The sequence below is a fragment of the Salvelinus namaycush genome, chromosome 3 (assembly GCF_016432855.1).
Source record: "Salvelinus namaycush isolate Seneca chromosome 3, SaNama_1.0, whole genome shotgun sequence".
NCBI lineage: Eukaryota > Metazoa > Chordata > Actinopteri > Salmoniformes > Salmonidae > Salvelinus > Salvelinus namaycush.
Window position 1 is genome coordinate 30,148,542 of NC_052309.1, and position 14,046 is coordinate 30,162,587.

Here is a 14,046-nt window from a genome sequence, read left to right on the forward strand (position 1 = left end):
TCACTAGCATGAAAACTAAATACAGGCACAGACTGTGTGTGGAAAATTATAAAAATATATATTTATAGGGGACAATGCACATTAATCAACATCAATATTACCATAATGCAACATCCATGTAAATGGGACGGGGTTAGCCAAAAGCTAATTTGTACCCGTAGTCCCAGGGCAGCTAAGGATAATTACACAGCCACAATACAAATACTCACTAAAACAATACAAAATACAAATACATTACATCCAATAATATATCATTCTAACGACAACAACAACACTATCATCAACTGTCGTCTTACATTAAAGGAACCACAGATAACTCCTGTGTACAGGTTTGGATAGATTTTAGCCATGTTTTCAATTCAAATTTACAATAATAGTACAATAATCAGTGCAGCTTCTCAAGTCTATGGGCATTGCATTCCAGTATATTGTAGCTCTAACAGAGAAGGCCGATTGGCCGATTTTACTGTGTTGAAAAGGGACAACACAATCCCCTCTAGTTACTGCCCTTGTTATCCTGGAGGTGCTTTCCTTGAGCATGATATGCCGGCCTAGGGGTGGAGGGGCAAGACCATGTAGGATCTTAAAGACAAGGCTTGCATCTACATACTGCTTAAAGCTATGCAGACTAAATCAAATATGTTTGCAAATGATATGACAATGGTGGTAACTATTTGGTTTGTTATCAAAAATCTTAAGTGTTTGTTTGTAGAGTGATTCAACTGGATTCAGAATAGTAGCTCCTGCTTGTGATCAGCGTGTGAGGCAACATCTCAGATGTGAGAAGATCATAGCATATATAGTTTTGCGGCCTCCAGAGGAAGTAACTTATTAACCTAAAGTTGGATAATCCAAACTTAACCGTCTAAACCACCTTCTTCACATGTTTCTTAAATGCCAAGATACCTGAAGTTATATAGAACTTTCAGATTGTCCCCATTAACAAGAACAGCTCGTTGGGAAGAATCAATGGATTTCTTAGAGAAGTACATACAAACAGTCTTGTCGACATTTAATTGCAGGCAAGAATTAGTCATCCATTTAGAAACATGTACCATAGCTTCAGTTGACTTGTTAACAACCAATTGTCTATTCTTGAGTGTACATACAGAACTGTATCGTCTGCATACATCTGCATGTTAACTTGTGGGTGATCATTTATATAGATGGTAAACAGAAGGGGGCCTAATATTGACCCTTGTGGGACCCCAAAGTTATAGTAAAGAGAGTCCGACTGAGTGTCCCCCAAACGAACCCTTTGACTTCTGTTTGTCAGATAGGAATACATCCAACTAATGACTTCACTGGACACATTAAGGGAGGATCGTTTGGATAGGAGGACCTCATGATACACAGTATCAAAGGACATTTTAAGATCCAAAAAGACTCCCCCACCTATGTCCAGTTTAGATTTAATGCACTCCAGAAAATAGCAATAGGCTGTTTCGGTAGAATTGTTCATTCTGAATCCAAATTGCATTTGATGTATGGAGTTGCCCTGAATGAGGTGATCAGTCAGATGATCAGCCACCCATCTTTTAGCTAATTTTGATAGCACTGGAAGAATGCTTATAGGTTGGTCATTTTCCACCAGTGTTCGGTCACCAGATTGTAAAACAGGTATCACTGCAGCAGACTTCCAAGCATTGGGGAAGAACCCATATTTGATGGACAGATTAACTAGATGTACAGGAGCAATCAGATAATATTTGTCTCTTCAGGAATACAGTGTGTAGACCAAATACATATTTTGTTCTAGAGCTCCTGTCACACCCTGATCTGTTTCACCCGTCTTTGTGATTGTCTCCACCCTCTCCAGGTGTCGCCCATCTTCACCATTATCCCCTGTGTATTTATACCTGTGTTCTCTGTTTGTCTGCTACCAGCTCGTCTTGGGTTGTCAAGCCAACCAGCGTTTTTGTGTCAGCTCCTGCTTTTCCTCCGTCTCTCTTTTCTCGTCCTCCTGGTTTTTGACCCTTGCCTGTCCTGACCCTGTACCTACCGCCTGACCACTCTGCCTGCCCCTGACCCTGAGCCTGCCTGCCTAACGTCCTGTACCTTTGCCCCTGTTACTGTATTAAACATTGTTACTTTGTCACAGTCTGCATCTGGGTCTTACCTTGATACCTGATAGTACGAACTGGCCATGACTGACCCAGCAGACCCGGGCCAGCTGCGCAACGCCATCTCCACAAAGGGGGCCACCATCGTTATGAAGTAATTGCTTCGTGGCCTTGTGGAGAGGGTCCAAACGTTGGCTGAACGCCATGACCGGGCGCTGGACGTTTGCTGGAGCAATTCCACAGGTTGTCTGAGAGGCTGTTGGAGGACTCCTGCAGTATAGCTGATTATGCAGTGGATTTCCGCACGTTGGCAGCGGAGAGTGCTTGAAATCAAGAAGCACTGTTCGATATGTTCCTGCACGGCGTCTCGGAGGAAGTCAATGATGAGCTCGCAGCCCAGGAGTTACCTACGGAGCTCGATTCCCTCATCGCTTTGACCATCCGTATCGATAGGCGATTACGGGAACAACGGAGGGAGAGGAATTTGGATTTCGCTCGCACACCCAGGGATCCCACATTGCCTCCGAGTCTTCCCGGAAGCTCCCGACTGTCTGGTTGCCGAGAGAACCCGAGGCTTCCTGACTTGCCTCGAGGGCCGCCGAAGACGGCCGAGTCACCACTTCCTGAGCCTATGCCATTAGGCAGAGCTGGGCTGTCACCAGAGGAACGGCAATACAGGATTGACACGAAGAGTTGTCTTCTGTATTGCGGGACTCTTGGTCATTTTGTGTCCTCACCGGTAGGAGCAAGTACTCTGGTGGGTTATATGGAGAACATTCCTGCTTCCCCTGCTCGCACCCCTTTTCATGCCATTCTGCTGTGGGGAGACCAATCCCAATCTCTCCAGGTTCTCATTGACTATGGGGCCGACGAGAGCTTTTTGGACGCTACCCTGGCATCCGAGCTGAACATCCCCACTCAGCCCCTCTCCATTCCCATGGACGTTAGAGCACTGGACGGGCGATCTATAGGCCGAGTCACCCACAACACCGCTCCCATCAACCTACGGGTGTCGTGGAACCACAGCAAGGCTATCCAGTTCCTGCTCATCAAGTCCCTCTGATTCCTGTGGTATTGGGATTATCCTGGCTCCAACAACATAATCCCCTCATTAACTGGTCTACTGGTGCCATCATTGGCTGGAGCCCATTCTGCCACGCCCATTGCCTGAAGTCAGCCCAACCTGCCCCTGGACGTCTTCCTGGGGGCTCGGAAGGTGCCCATTCCTGCGGAGAACCAAGACCTCCGGGAGGTGTTCAGCAAGGCCCGGGCCACGTCGCTTCCACCGCACCGACCCTATGACTGCGGGATTGACCTTCTCCCTAGCACCACGCCGCCCCGGTGACATCTGTACTCTCTGTCGGGACCGGAGACCAAGGCTATGGATACCTACATTGGGGACTCCCTAGCTGCTGGATTTATCCGATCCTCTTCCTCTCCCGCGGGCACAGGGTTCTTCTTCGTGGAGAAAAAGGACAAGACACTGCACCCGTGCATTGACTACCGCGGACACAATGACATTACGGTTAAGAACCGTTACCCGCTACCACTCATCTCCTCGGCCTTCGAGCCACTCCAGGGGGCCACTGTGTTTTCCAAGCTGGATTTACGGAACGCCTACCACCTGGTGCGGATACGAGAGGGGGACGAGTGGAAGACCGCCTTCGACACAGGAATTCTGAATATTGGTTTATTATTATCTATGGGAGTAAGAACTGTGGTCTTCATTGAAAATCTTTGAGCCAGTTCCCTTACAGAGTCAACAAAAAAATTGTTAAAGGTGGTGGATATGAAATTGGAGTCTTGAATTAGAATTCCATTAACCTTTAATTCAATATGTTTTTTTGACTTTTCAGCTCCTCTCCCTGTTAGTTTGTAGAGATTTTCCCAAATCACTTTGCCATTATCTTTTGCTTCATTGATCACTCTAAGAAAGTTTTTTTTATAACCCTAACCACCTTATTTCTCCGTGATGCAAATATAAGTCTGTCATCATTATTACCAGACTTTAGTGCTTTTTTCAAGGAAAAATCCCGTTCTCTCATCTACCACCAGAGGTCCTCATTGAGCCATGGTCTAGAGGTTTTCCGTCTTGGTTTACGCTGAAATGTCCTAGTAAAAGAGGTATCCACTTTGTCAACAGCTGACAGAAATGTTCTGTATCCAGACCCTGGGTCTGGGTCAGCCCAGTCAATTTGACTTATAGCTGCATCGTAGTTACTCTGCTCACTTTCCTGGATTTTTTTATTGTACTGTTGCACACTAATATGGTTCTTAAATCTCTTTTTAGTGAGCTTTCTAACCACCAATGTAACATTGTGGTCAGATATGCCAGTTAGTAAATTACTAGACTTAATTATGCAATCAGGTCTGTTAGTAAACACAATATCAATTTGAGTCTGGGATGACTATGCTACTCTGGTTGGACCTTGTATTATTTGAGGCAGGTTGAAATAATCTGTGATCTCTTTGAGTTTTTTCCTGCAAGTTTTGTTTTCCCAGTTTATATTGAAATCGCCCATGAAGATGATCTCCTTCTTATGATCACATTCTTTAAGCATGGCATTTAGATGGTCATAAAACGAGATATCAGATGTTGGTGGTCGATATAATCCAATAATAGTGAGAGACATTTGAGGAGATAGGAAGACATTCAGCCCCATACATTCAATGTTATTGGCATGTTTCCATATGATACGATTGCATTTAAAGTTATCTTTCATGTACATAAGCAATCCACCTCCTCTGCCTTCTCTCCTGTCCCTCCTGAATATGGAATATCCAGGGACATTAAAGGCAGAAATAGGAGAAGATTTCTTCAGCCATGTCTCAGAGAAACAGAAAAAATCTAGATTAGAGTCGTTCAATAAATGTTCTACCTGTTCACTCTTAGAAATAATGCTATGAACATTCATATGACCTCCCAATATTCCTCTAGGCTTGGAATGAGGGTCCCAGAGCATTTTAGCCTGATTAACGTTTTGAAAAAGTTTCATGGTACAATGTTTTCTAATACCTGGGTTAAGGGAACTGAGTTTCTGACTCAAAGGCGGGTTTTGTTTGGGACATGTATCAAGAGTTGGCATTAAAAATAAATTATCAGCAGATTTCTCATTCTCTTGAAAAGCCATGTTAGCAACAGAAGTTATGCTCACATACACAGAATGTCCTTCTCTGAACCAGATAATATAGGTTACTCAAATATAGATATTTTCAATCCTTCATCAATGATTTCGGTCTGGATGGCTAATTAGGGGGACTTTTCTCCACTTCTCACAGAATTACATCCTCCATATCAGCCTTTTTTTCTGCAGGTGACTAAGACTGAAACTCTCTCCAATACAACCCAGCATTGCAGAGTTATCTGCACCCTTTAAAGCACACCCTTCTCATTAACCTGTGGTGAGTTATTCACAATTTTTGATGAACAAATAAGGTTTTATATGTAAAAATGATTGATTATTATTATATTATTATTTGTGCCCTGGTCCTATAAGAGCTCTTTGTCACTTCCCACGAGCCGGGTTGTGACAAAAAGTCACACTCATTCTTATGTTTAATAAATGTATCGTATAGTGTGTGTGGCAGGCTCACAATGATGGCAAAAAACAACATTTGAGAGTGCGCTGACCCTGGTGCTAGAGGGGGTACGCAGCTGGAGGTTGAATGTTTGAAGGGGTACGGGACTATAAAAAGTTTGGGAATCACTGCTCTACACTCTAGTTGCTTGTTTTGTCACATTAACTGAAATTAGGCGAACTATTCGAATTTGAGCAACTACGAAATGGCGGAGCGAATTTTGCATAGTGCATCTTTAACATGGTTCATCATGGCAATGTCTTTGATGATCCTTAAAAGGTTAAAGTTGATATGCCACTGTGGAGTGGATTTACAAAGGATTTAAATGGACACGTCAAATATGATTTAGAGATCTACCATACAAAATCTGGTGTTATTTTGACTTATGGTTCATGAGAAAAAGGTTTTCCAAAATGACCTAATGGGTCCTTGCAGCAAATTTGTTCAGCAAGAGGAAAGACACCTACATACAAAGTTTCAAGTCTCTAGGTAAAACGGGGCAACGGATATGAGGGTTTAAGTGAGACTGCTTATAACAGCGCCACCTATAGGCCAACCGGTGACATTCTTTTTGACCAAGATCCTCATGGTCATGTAATTTAAAAAAAATCTGAGAATAACAATAGGTTTCACAGAATCGCTTTGAACCCCTAATAATAAAAGAGAAGAAAAAAAATAACAGGGTGAAATGTTGAAATAAATACCAGTCATATGATACTATCTGGTGTTTTCTTGAACTGTGTATGTATCTAATTTAGCCTGATCCAGACCATCCAGCTCTTCTCATTGTCACATAATCACTGCCACAATAACACTGAGCTGGGGGATAAACATGGTTCTGCTTTAGATCAGGGAGCTATCCAACACTCAGAGGGGCGAGCCAAAGAGACACTGCCCTCGGCACTTTGGGGAAAGCAGCAGACTGACGGCCGTGATCTGGGTCTGAGTTTGAGTTCATGAGAAGTTTTTCAAAGGTTTTCAAAACTTTCCAAGATGAACATCTATACTGGTGGACCTTATGGGTCCTTCAGGCAAATTTCTTCAGCGTGAGGAAAAACACCTATATACAAGGATTCAAGTCTCTAGGTCGAACACAGCGCTGGATATAAGGGTTTAAGTGAGACTGCTTATAACTGCGCCACCTATAGGCCAATGGGTGCCATTTTTTTTTAAAACAAGTTACTCATGGCTTGTAGTTTCTGTGTGCCAAATTGGGGAAAATAATTACCAATCTATGCTTGAGTTATTTGACCATGTAAACATCACAATAGGTTTCACAGCTTCACTGTGAACCCCTAATAATAAAACATGAGAAATAAAGATGAAAAAATGACAGGGTGAAATGTTGAAATAAATACCAGACATATGATACTATCTGGTGTTTTCTTGAACTGCGTATGTATCTAATTTAGCCTGATCCAGACCATCCAGCTCTTCTCATTGTCACATAATCACTGCCACAATAACACTGAGCTGGGGGATAAACATGGTTCTGCTTTAGATCAGGGAGCTATCCACCGCTCAGAGAGACACTGCCCTCGGCACTTTGGGGAAGGCAGCAGACTCACAGCCGTGATCTGGGTCTGAGGTTGGGGCGGTGGTCCGGCGTGCACGGCTTTTCGTCTCCGGCCAAGAGATTAGGCGCGAGGGCATTTGTTGGAGAGTGGATACACATTTAAGATTTAGAGGGATCAGTGGAGGGATTTGGTATCAATAAAGACAGATAGCTGGGACTAAAATCCACAAGGGAGAAATCAAATAATAAGCTCATATCCTGTGAAGATCCCCCCTATATGACAGTTGGGAGTAGAATGTGCTTGTCTTAGCTCTCTTTTTTTGTTTGCTTGAATCAAAAGCGAGAGTAGAAAAAAATAAGCAGATTTTCTTTAGCATCTGAGACATAGCATGTGACTGGTTGGTTGGTTGGTTAGAGCTAGGTTAGAGTATGGGAGAAAACGAGACAAAGGGTTGATTGGCAGCAAATGCAACACTAGTCTTGCTCATCTCTCTCTAGGGCCTGATAAGACGAGACAAGAGTATCAATCATCTATCTGCACACTTACATCCACAGCGCATCAGTGCAATTCTCCACCAATCATTTTGCCTTTGTTCTCTTCTGGTCCTCTCCTTTGTGTATCACAAGCAGAGCCATTAACCTGGGTTTTGATCAGTCGGTGAAAACAAGCTTCCTTTAAGGAAGCAAGGCAAAGTCAAAGGAATAAAAATACAGCTTCACACAACTGTCAGATGGCAATATTATGCTTTTCCTTCCATTATTTATTTCCCCTGCCTTCTAAAGGTTTGAAGAATGAACGAGAAATCGCTGTTGCCAAAATATGATATATCCATTGACATAAAGGGGGTTTCTATAAAATCCGGACGCACTAGCACACTTCTCCTTCAGAATGTATTACAGGACCACAGCAGTAGTGAATAGAGACAGTATAACATTGCTAAATACATCCTAATGAGGAGAGGTGGCCAGGCCTTTCATCTTGGGCCGACCTCATATGATTTAGGACCAAACAGACATAGCCTTCCTCACAACGTCATCTTTCTCTGCCTCCTGCTTGACCTTGCCTTTGAAGTAAACTAGAAAAGAAAAAGTATTGTCATTTTTTACTTCAAACTACCTCAAATAAATCTGCCTTCATAGCATTGTTCCACACACAAAACATTACCTTAAAATAAATGTTTTTTAAAATTAAAAAATTCAATAAGCTTTTTCATTCAAAAGCTTATGAAAGAGAAAGCTAACTGCACAAAAAAAAAAATCTAAATCCATGGAACTGAGCATGAAAGAGAGGCCAAGGACGTTGTATCCCAGGCGTTATATTGGTTTTCCATCCCATGATTAGCCCCATCCATGCTAATTACACTGAATGGGAACCAATTAGAAGGAACTACTCTTCCGCTAATAAGGATTTGGGTCTTTGTCCGTCTTAGGACATCATTTGTACTGTGCTGCTGTCCCCGAGCTACTGCTACTGCTCTCACTTAGAACCACTCCCTCTTTCTAGTTTAGAGCTACACAGCAGCCTTTTATATTCATACCAATCAGAGGAGCCCATACTGCAACCTTTTATATATACCAACCAATCAGAGGAACCCATCCTCTCTGGGTCAGGCCGAATCCACTGACAATAGGATGAAACAATTGAATCCTTAGGTGGGTAAAAAGGAACACATTTACTAGTCTTCACACGTAACTAAATTGAAAAGGCAAAAGATGTTGCTAGCCATTTCTATCCCCCTTTGCATGACAGATGGTAGCTCCCGATGACATGTAATGGGACAGGCATGTGGGAGATAATAAGCCACTCCAGGAGGGGGGTATCTTTCAGTGACCACACCAATTACCTCAGCAGCCATGTCACCCTGCAGGTCTCCCCCCACCTCCACCTCACCAGGGGGGGCAGGAACTCTCTGACCTCACACTGCTGTGCTGTTCCATCCACATAGGTTCCATCTGGCCTGATGGGGGCTTTCACAGGCATACAGGGCTGCCATTAGCCTAGGGAGACATGCCTAATGGTAGCTAGTTGCTACAGAACAACAACACAAAGGATAAACCCAGTCTGTTCCCACAGGGACTAGTGCCTCCTCCTCCTCTAACTAAGAGGATGGCGCTGGGGGCCAGGCTGCATGTCCGATGTCCTGGACTTAGTCATGGCCACTAACAACAAGGATGGAAGTCAAGTCAACTGCATCAAATGACAGAGTGTGGCCTGGCCTCAGAGCATGTGTAAATGAGCAACTGACTAATACTGGGAAAAGTGCAGAGTAGACGTCTTTGATACGCTTACTGTCTGTACCGGTAACCCATGTATATAGCCTCGCTATTGTTATTTTACTGATGGTCTTTAATTATTTGTTACTTTAATTCTAGATTTTTTACTTATCTAATTTTTACTTAACACTTCTTTTTCTTAAAACTGCATTGTTGGTTAAGGGCTTGTAATTAAGCATTTCACTGTAAGGTCTACCTGTTGTATTCGGCGCATGTGACAAATAAAAATGTATTTGATATCTGGGTTAATATCCATTTTTTTACTTCTTGCACTAAATGAAATGTTAAAAGGTGACGTAAAATAAAGCTGATTTTGCTTTCTACTGAGTGATTATACTGCCTTAACGGTAAAAACAGCAAAGTATCTTCTCATAAACAAACACCAACAAGGCATGAAACACAAAAATGTGTCTCTCACTTAACTATCATTTACAACCTTGCTACACGCCCACCCACCCCCCCCCCCCCCCCCCCACCCCCCCCCCACACACACACACACACACACACACACACACACACACACACACACACACACACACACACACACACACACACACACACACACACACACACACACATGTCTATTCTCTACTTTCTGGCTGGCTTCACAATGGAGCCCAGGCTTGTAATTAGGCACATGAGCTGCAATCAGAGCCCAATGACAATACCTCTCCACCAGCTTGTTTTCCTAACCTCACCGAGCCCCCGGGCACTGGTCCACTTACCCTGTCAGAAACACACAGGCCACCACTGAAATCAAAACATTGAAATCACTCCACTTCTCTCGCTCACTGCAGCTCCCTGCGCTGATTAAATGTGCAGAGAGGAGAGTGCAATTTGCTAAATTACAAGTATTCTGCACATGTAAATATAGTTTAATTACCGCAATTAAATAAGATTACTGGAGATTGGCAGATGGGGGATGTAATGTTGTTTTAATTAGAGTTTGAATGCAGTTTAACATAAACAGAATGTTAACCCCACAGTCTGAATGAAAAGGGCTGTTAGAGTCCTGACAAATTGTATCCTGGTGCCTCTCTCTGAAGGCTTACAATCACCTGTAGCTAAAGGAGAGAGAGAGAGAGAGAGAGAGAGAGAGAGGGTAAGAGGCGGAGAGAGAACGACGAAAACAGAGATAATCAAGGCTGAGAAAGAAATAGAGAAAAGAAAGAGACAGAGAGAGATAGAAAGGGAGAGAGGGAGAGAGAGAGAGAGAGAGAGAGAGAAAGGGAGAGAGAATGTGAGAGAGAGAAAGTGAGAGAGAGAGAGAAAGGGAGAGAGAGTACAGTAAATCATAAACAGGCACAACTGACTTCAAGCACGGCGCTCTATAAGAATAGCAGATTGAATTAGGATGCCATAAATCTAAATATTTTGACAAAAGTTAATATGGCATTAGAGGCAATTAAATTGGAATTAGACGCTGAGATCACTCATGGAAAATTAGAAACAGTCCTTTAACTTGGAAATAAAGAACCTTGGAAATTAAAACTAACAAAAGTACTAAGCCTTTGAACAACATCAAAGAAACTAAGAAAAAAAAGAAAGGAGAAAGAAAGAACCAAAGCTGACACAGAGTAAAACTCTTGACCACAAAAAAGTACACAGGGATCAAAAGGCTTCGGTAAAATTACCATAGATTACAAACGTGGCTCGCCATGAAGCCGGTTAAAGTAAACGCCATCACATTTTCTAACAATCACAATTACAACCACCTGAATATGTACAGGCTTGAGAGAAAACACATGCTTGCCTCAATAAATATATGTCCTTCAAGCTAAAAAATGATGGCTGCCAACCGTGTTTTTTCTGTATAACCTCTGATCTGATGGATTTCTAGGTTACACACCCTGGCCCTAGAAAGAAGACCTTTTCACAATCTATATAGCTGTGTAGCTACATTTTATACATTCCAGTCAATAGCCAATTTGAAATTCTAATTGAAAGTTTAATGCCCTTGCTCCGGGCATAGCAATAAAGATTGCCTTTGGAAAGCCATTTAAAGGCTTAATCTCTTTATCATGTGGTATTTGGAAGCCTAACTTTGTTCTTGTTAGGCAGATCAATTGGATTCATTTACAAAATGGGAGAGAATGTCACCCTTCATCCTTTAAATCTCGGCTTGGGAAAAGAGCAGAGTTAACGAGTGCGACGGGCTCTTTTCCCCTTATTAGCAGAAATAGGTGTCATGGGAGACTTGACCTGCACATTTTAATTAGTACATAAAAAATTCAGCTCCTGAGATAGATGGTAACATTCAAAGTGTAACGGGGGCCTGCCTTAGTCGGCGATTTAACGGTTTCAGGCCAGACTTAAAACAAGCTGGCACCTCCACACTTACACACACAGAGCATGCTTAAAGAAGAGATAGCAGCGGTTCATGCTTTCTTAATGCAAATCTCCCTCTCTTTACCACCACTGCTGGGACCAGCCATGTAAAACTTATAGGCTGGGGAATCTCTCTCTTGACATTCTTGAAATGGATATCGTGGCTCCTTTATTCCATCGTCATTTCAATAAAGACCTAATAGCTTTTTCCGGTTGGCTGGCCCTTCTTTGTGCATCTCTTGTTTTGCATGTGCATCAGGGACAGTTACATCCGCACTCCGTAATAATTCATATAAAGGCTGAGAATAGTCTGTCTACTGCCGATTTACATTCCAGTGTGTGTGTGTGTCAGAATGGTTGGATGCACAGGGAACCTCCGTATGACATTTATTGACTGTGTTATTATTGCCTCCCAATGGACAAACGTCAATTAATAGCATTGCCGTCAACCTTTGTAAATCCCTACAAAACAATGAAATGACCCAACGGGGTAAGATGGGTAATGGACCAAACCAAATGCCTTTACCTAGCTACACCTCCTAGCTACACCTCACCAAAGAGTTAAGATCAAGATTGTTTGGGTCAAGGATAATACAGATTGTATAGGGCTACATGGAAGGTGCCTACACTACATTATATAAAGAACACAATCTGCCAAGTAAGTGTGCAGTCAGAGGAACCCTATTTTCAGCCAGTCACCCAAGCCTGGCCCAGCAAGTGAAGTGAGTTTAGTCAATCAGTCCTGTTCAATAATTCAGCGATTTAATGTTTGTGTGGAAACTGCCACACTGGCCTGGGCAACGGGCTAGAGTCATAATCCAGACGACTCCTCTACTCTCCTTCCCTCCTCCAGTTTCTCACACCTTCCGCTGAATTCAAATGATCTGCACCACTTCAGAGAGCTGGAAGGCATGCAGGAGCCCCAGCCAGGCCCCTGTTTAGGCGCCTTTTAATCCTCCTCTCTTTTCCATCCCCCTCTTTTTATTTGTATAGGCCCTCTGAAAATGATGAACAGATCACTAGGCAGCACAAAAGTCATTCAGCAGTCAGTGTGTTAAAGAAACTTGAACAGCCAAAGTCTTTCAAATGTTACATAAGCCAGTGGCTTTTAGAGAAATTGAACAAAATGGCTCCTTTCAGGGCCCTGTGGAGTAGCATGCGAGTGCCGGCACAAAAGATGCTCCTTCTGGAGAGGAGAGGGCCTGAATGGCTGCATTATCCTCCCTATGGGTGTGGAGTTCAGAGAAACCATTTCACACCTCCTGCCACCTGCCATTATCGTTCTTACAGTCATTACAGGAGGCTGCAACGAAACAAGCGTGGTAATGTCGGTTGAAGACAAAACTCCTCACCGCTCCAACTCTCCACCCCCTGATTGACAGACGTTATGGCAATTTGCCTCGTTGAAAGGGAGAGGTACAAATGCAGGTCGGGAGGATGCAGTCAATGAGAAGCAAATTACATTTAGAGCTCTCATTCGTTCTTCTTTTCACCATCCATCTTGTGGGATATTTCTTAGTAAAGATATGGATATAGGCCTAAGATTAATCTCAACAGCATAGATACCAGTCAAGCACAAGAATGGATCCAAGAGAATACACTAATCCTATCATACAAGTAGATATACCAATTCACCAAGATATCCCAAGCCCTACAATTGTTGCTAGAGCACTCAAAACATGTCTTTATAATGACATTGAGATGCAGATGGCTCTTTGGGTTTCCTGGATGGTGTAGTTCTTTGCTTTCTCTGTAGAAACGGAGCAGATTTCACAGTCAGTGTCACAAGCAGGACCTCCATGTTTTAGTACCACCTCTTGCTTGTGGAAGGGAGGATGAACAACACAAAATAGCCATTTAAACATAAAGAGCGGTTCTAACGGTCATATATGGTGTCAGCGCCGTGGGTTCAATTCTCACTAGGGTCACAGATACTAAAATGTATGCAAGCACTACTGTAAAACGCTTTGAGTGAAAGCATCTGCTAAATGGCCTATTATTATCAAGAACAGAGAAAGCAGGCATTGTTAAGGGTACATTGTAGAGGGGTTAAGGAATTATGTTTTTTGATATGGTCGATTTAGGCCTCAAACCAAGGTTCTTCAAATTCACTAAGAAAGTGATATTTGACCTCATCTCCGTGAGACCTATAGCCAAATGCTTTGCAGGAAAAGACGCCAGACTGCAACTCTGCACTGCAGAGAAACTCATTGCGGATATTAGTTGAGGCAACAATGTCTAAGGCAACAATCGCCTACTGTTACAGTGTTAGAGGACAGTAATAAG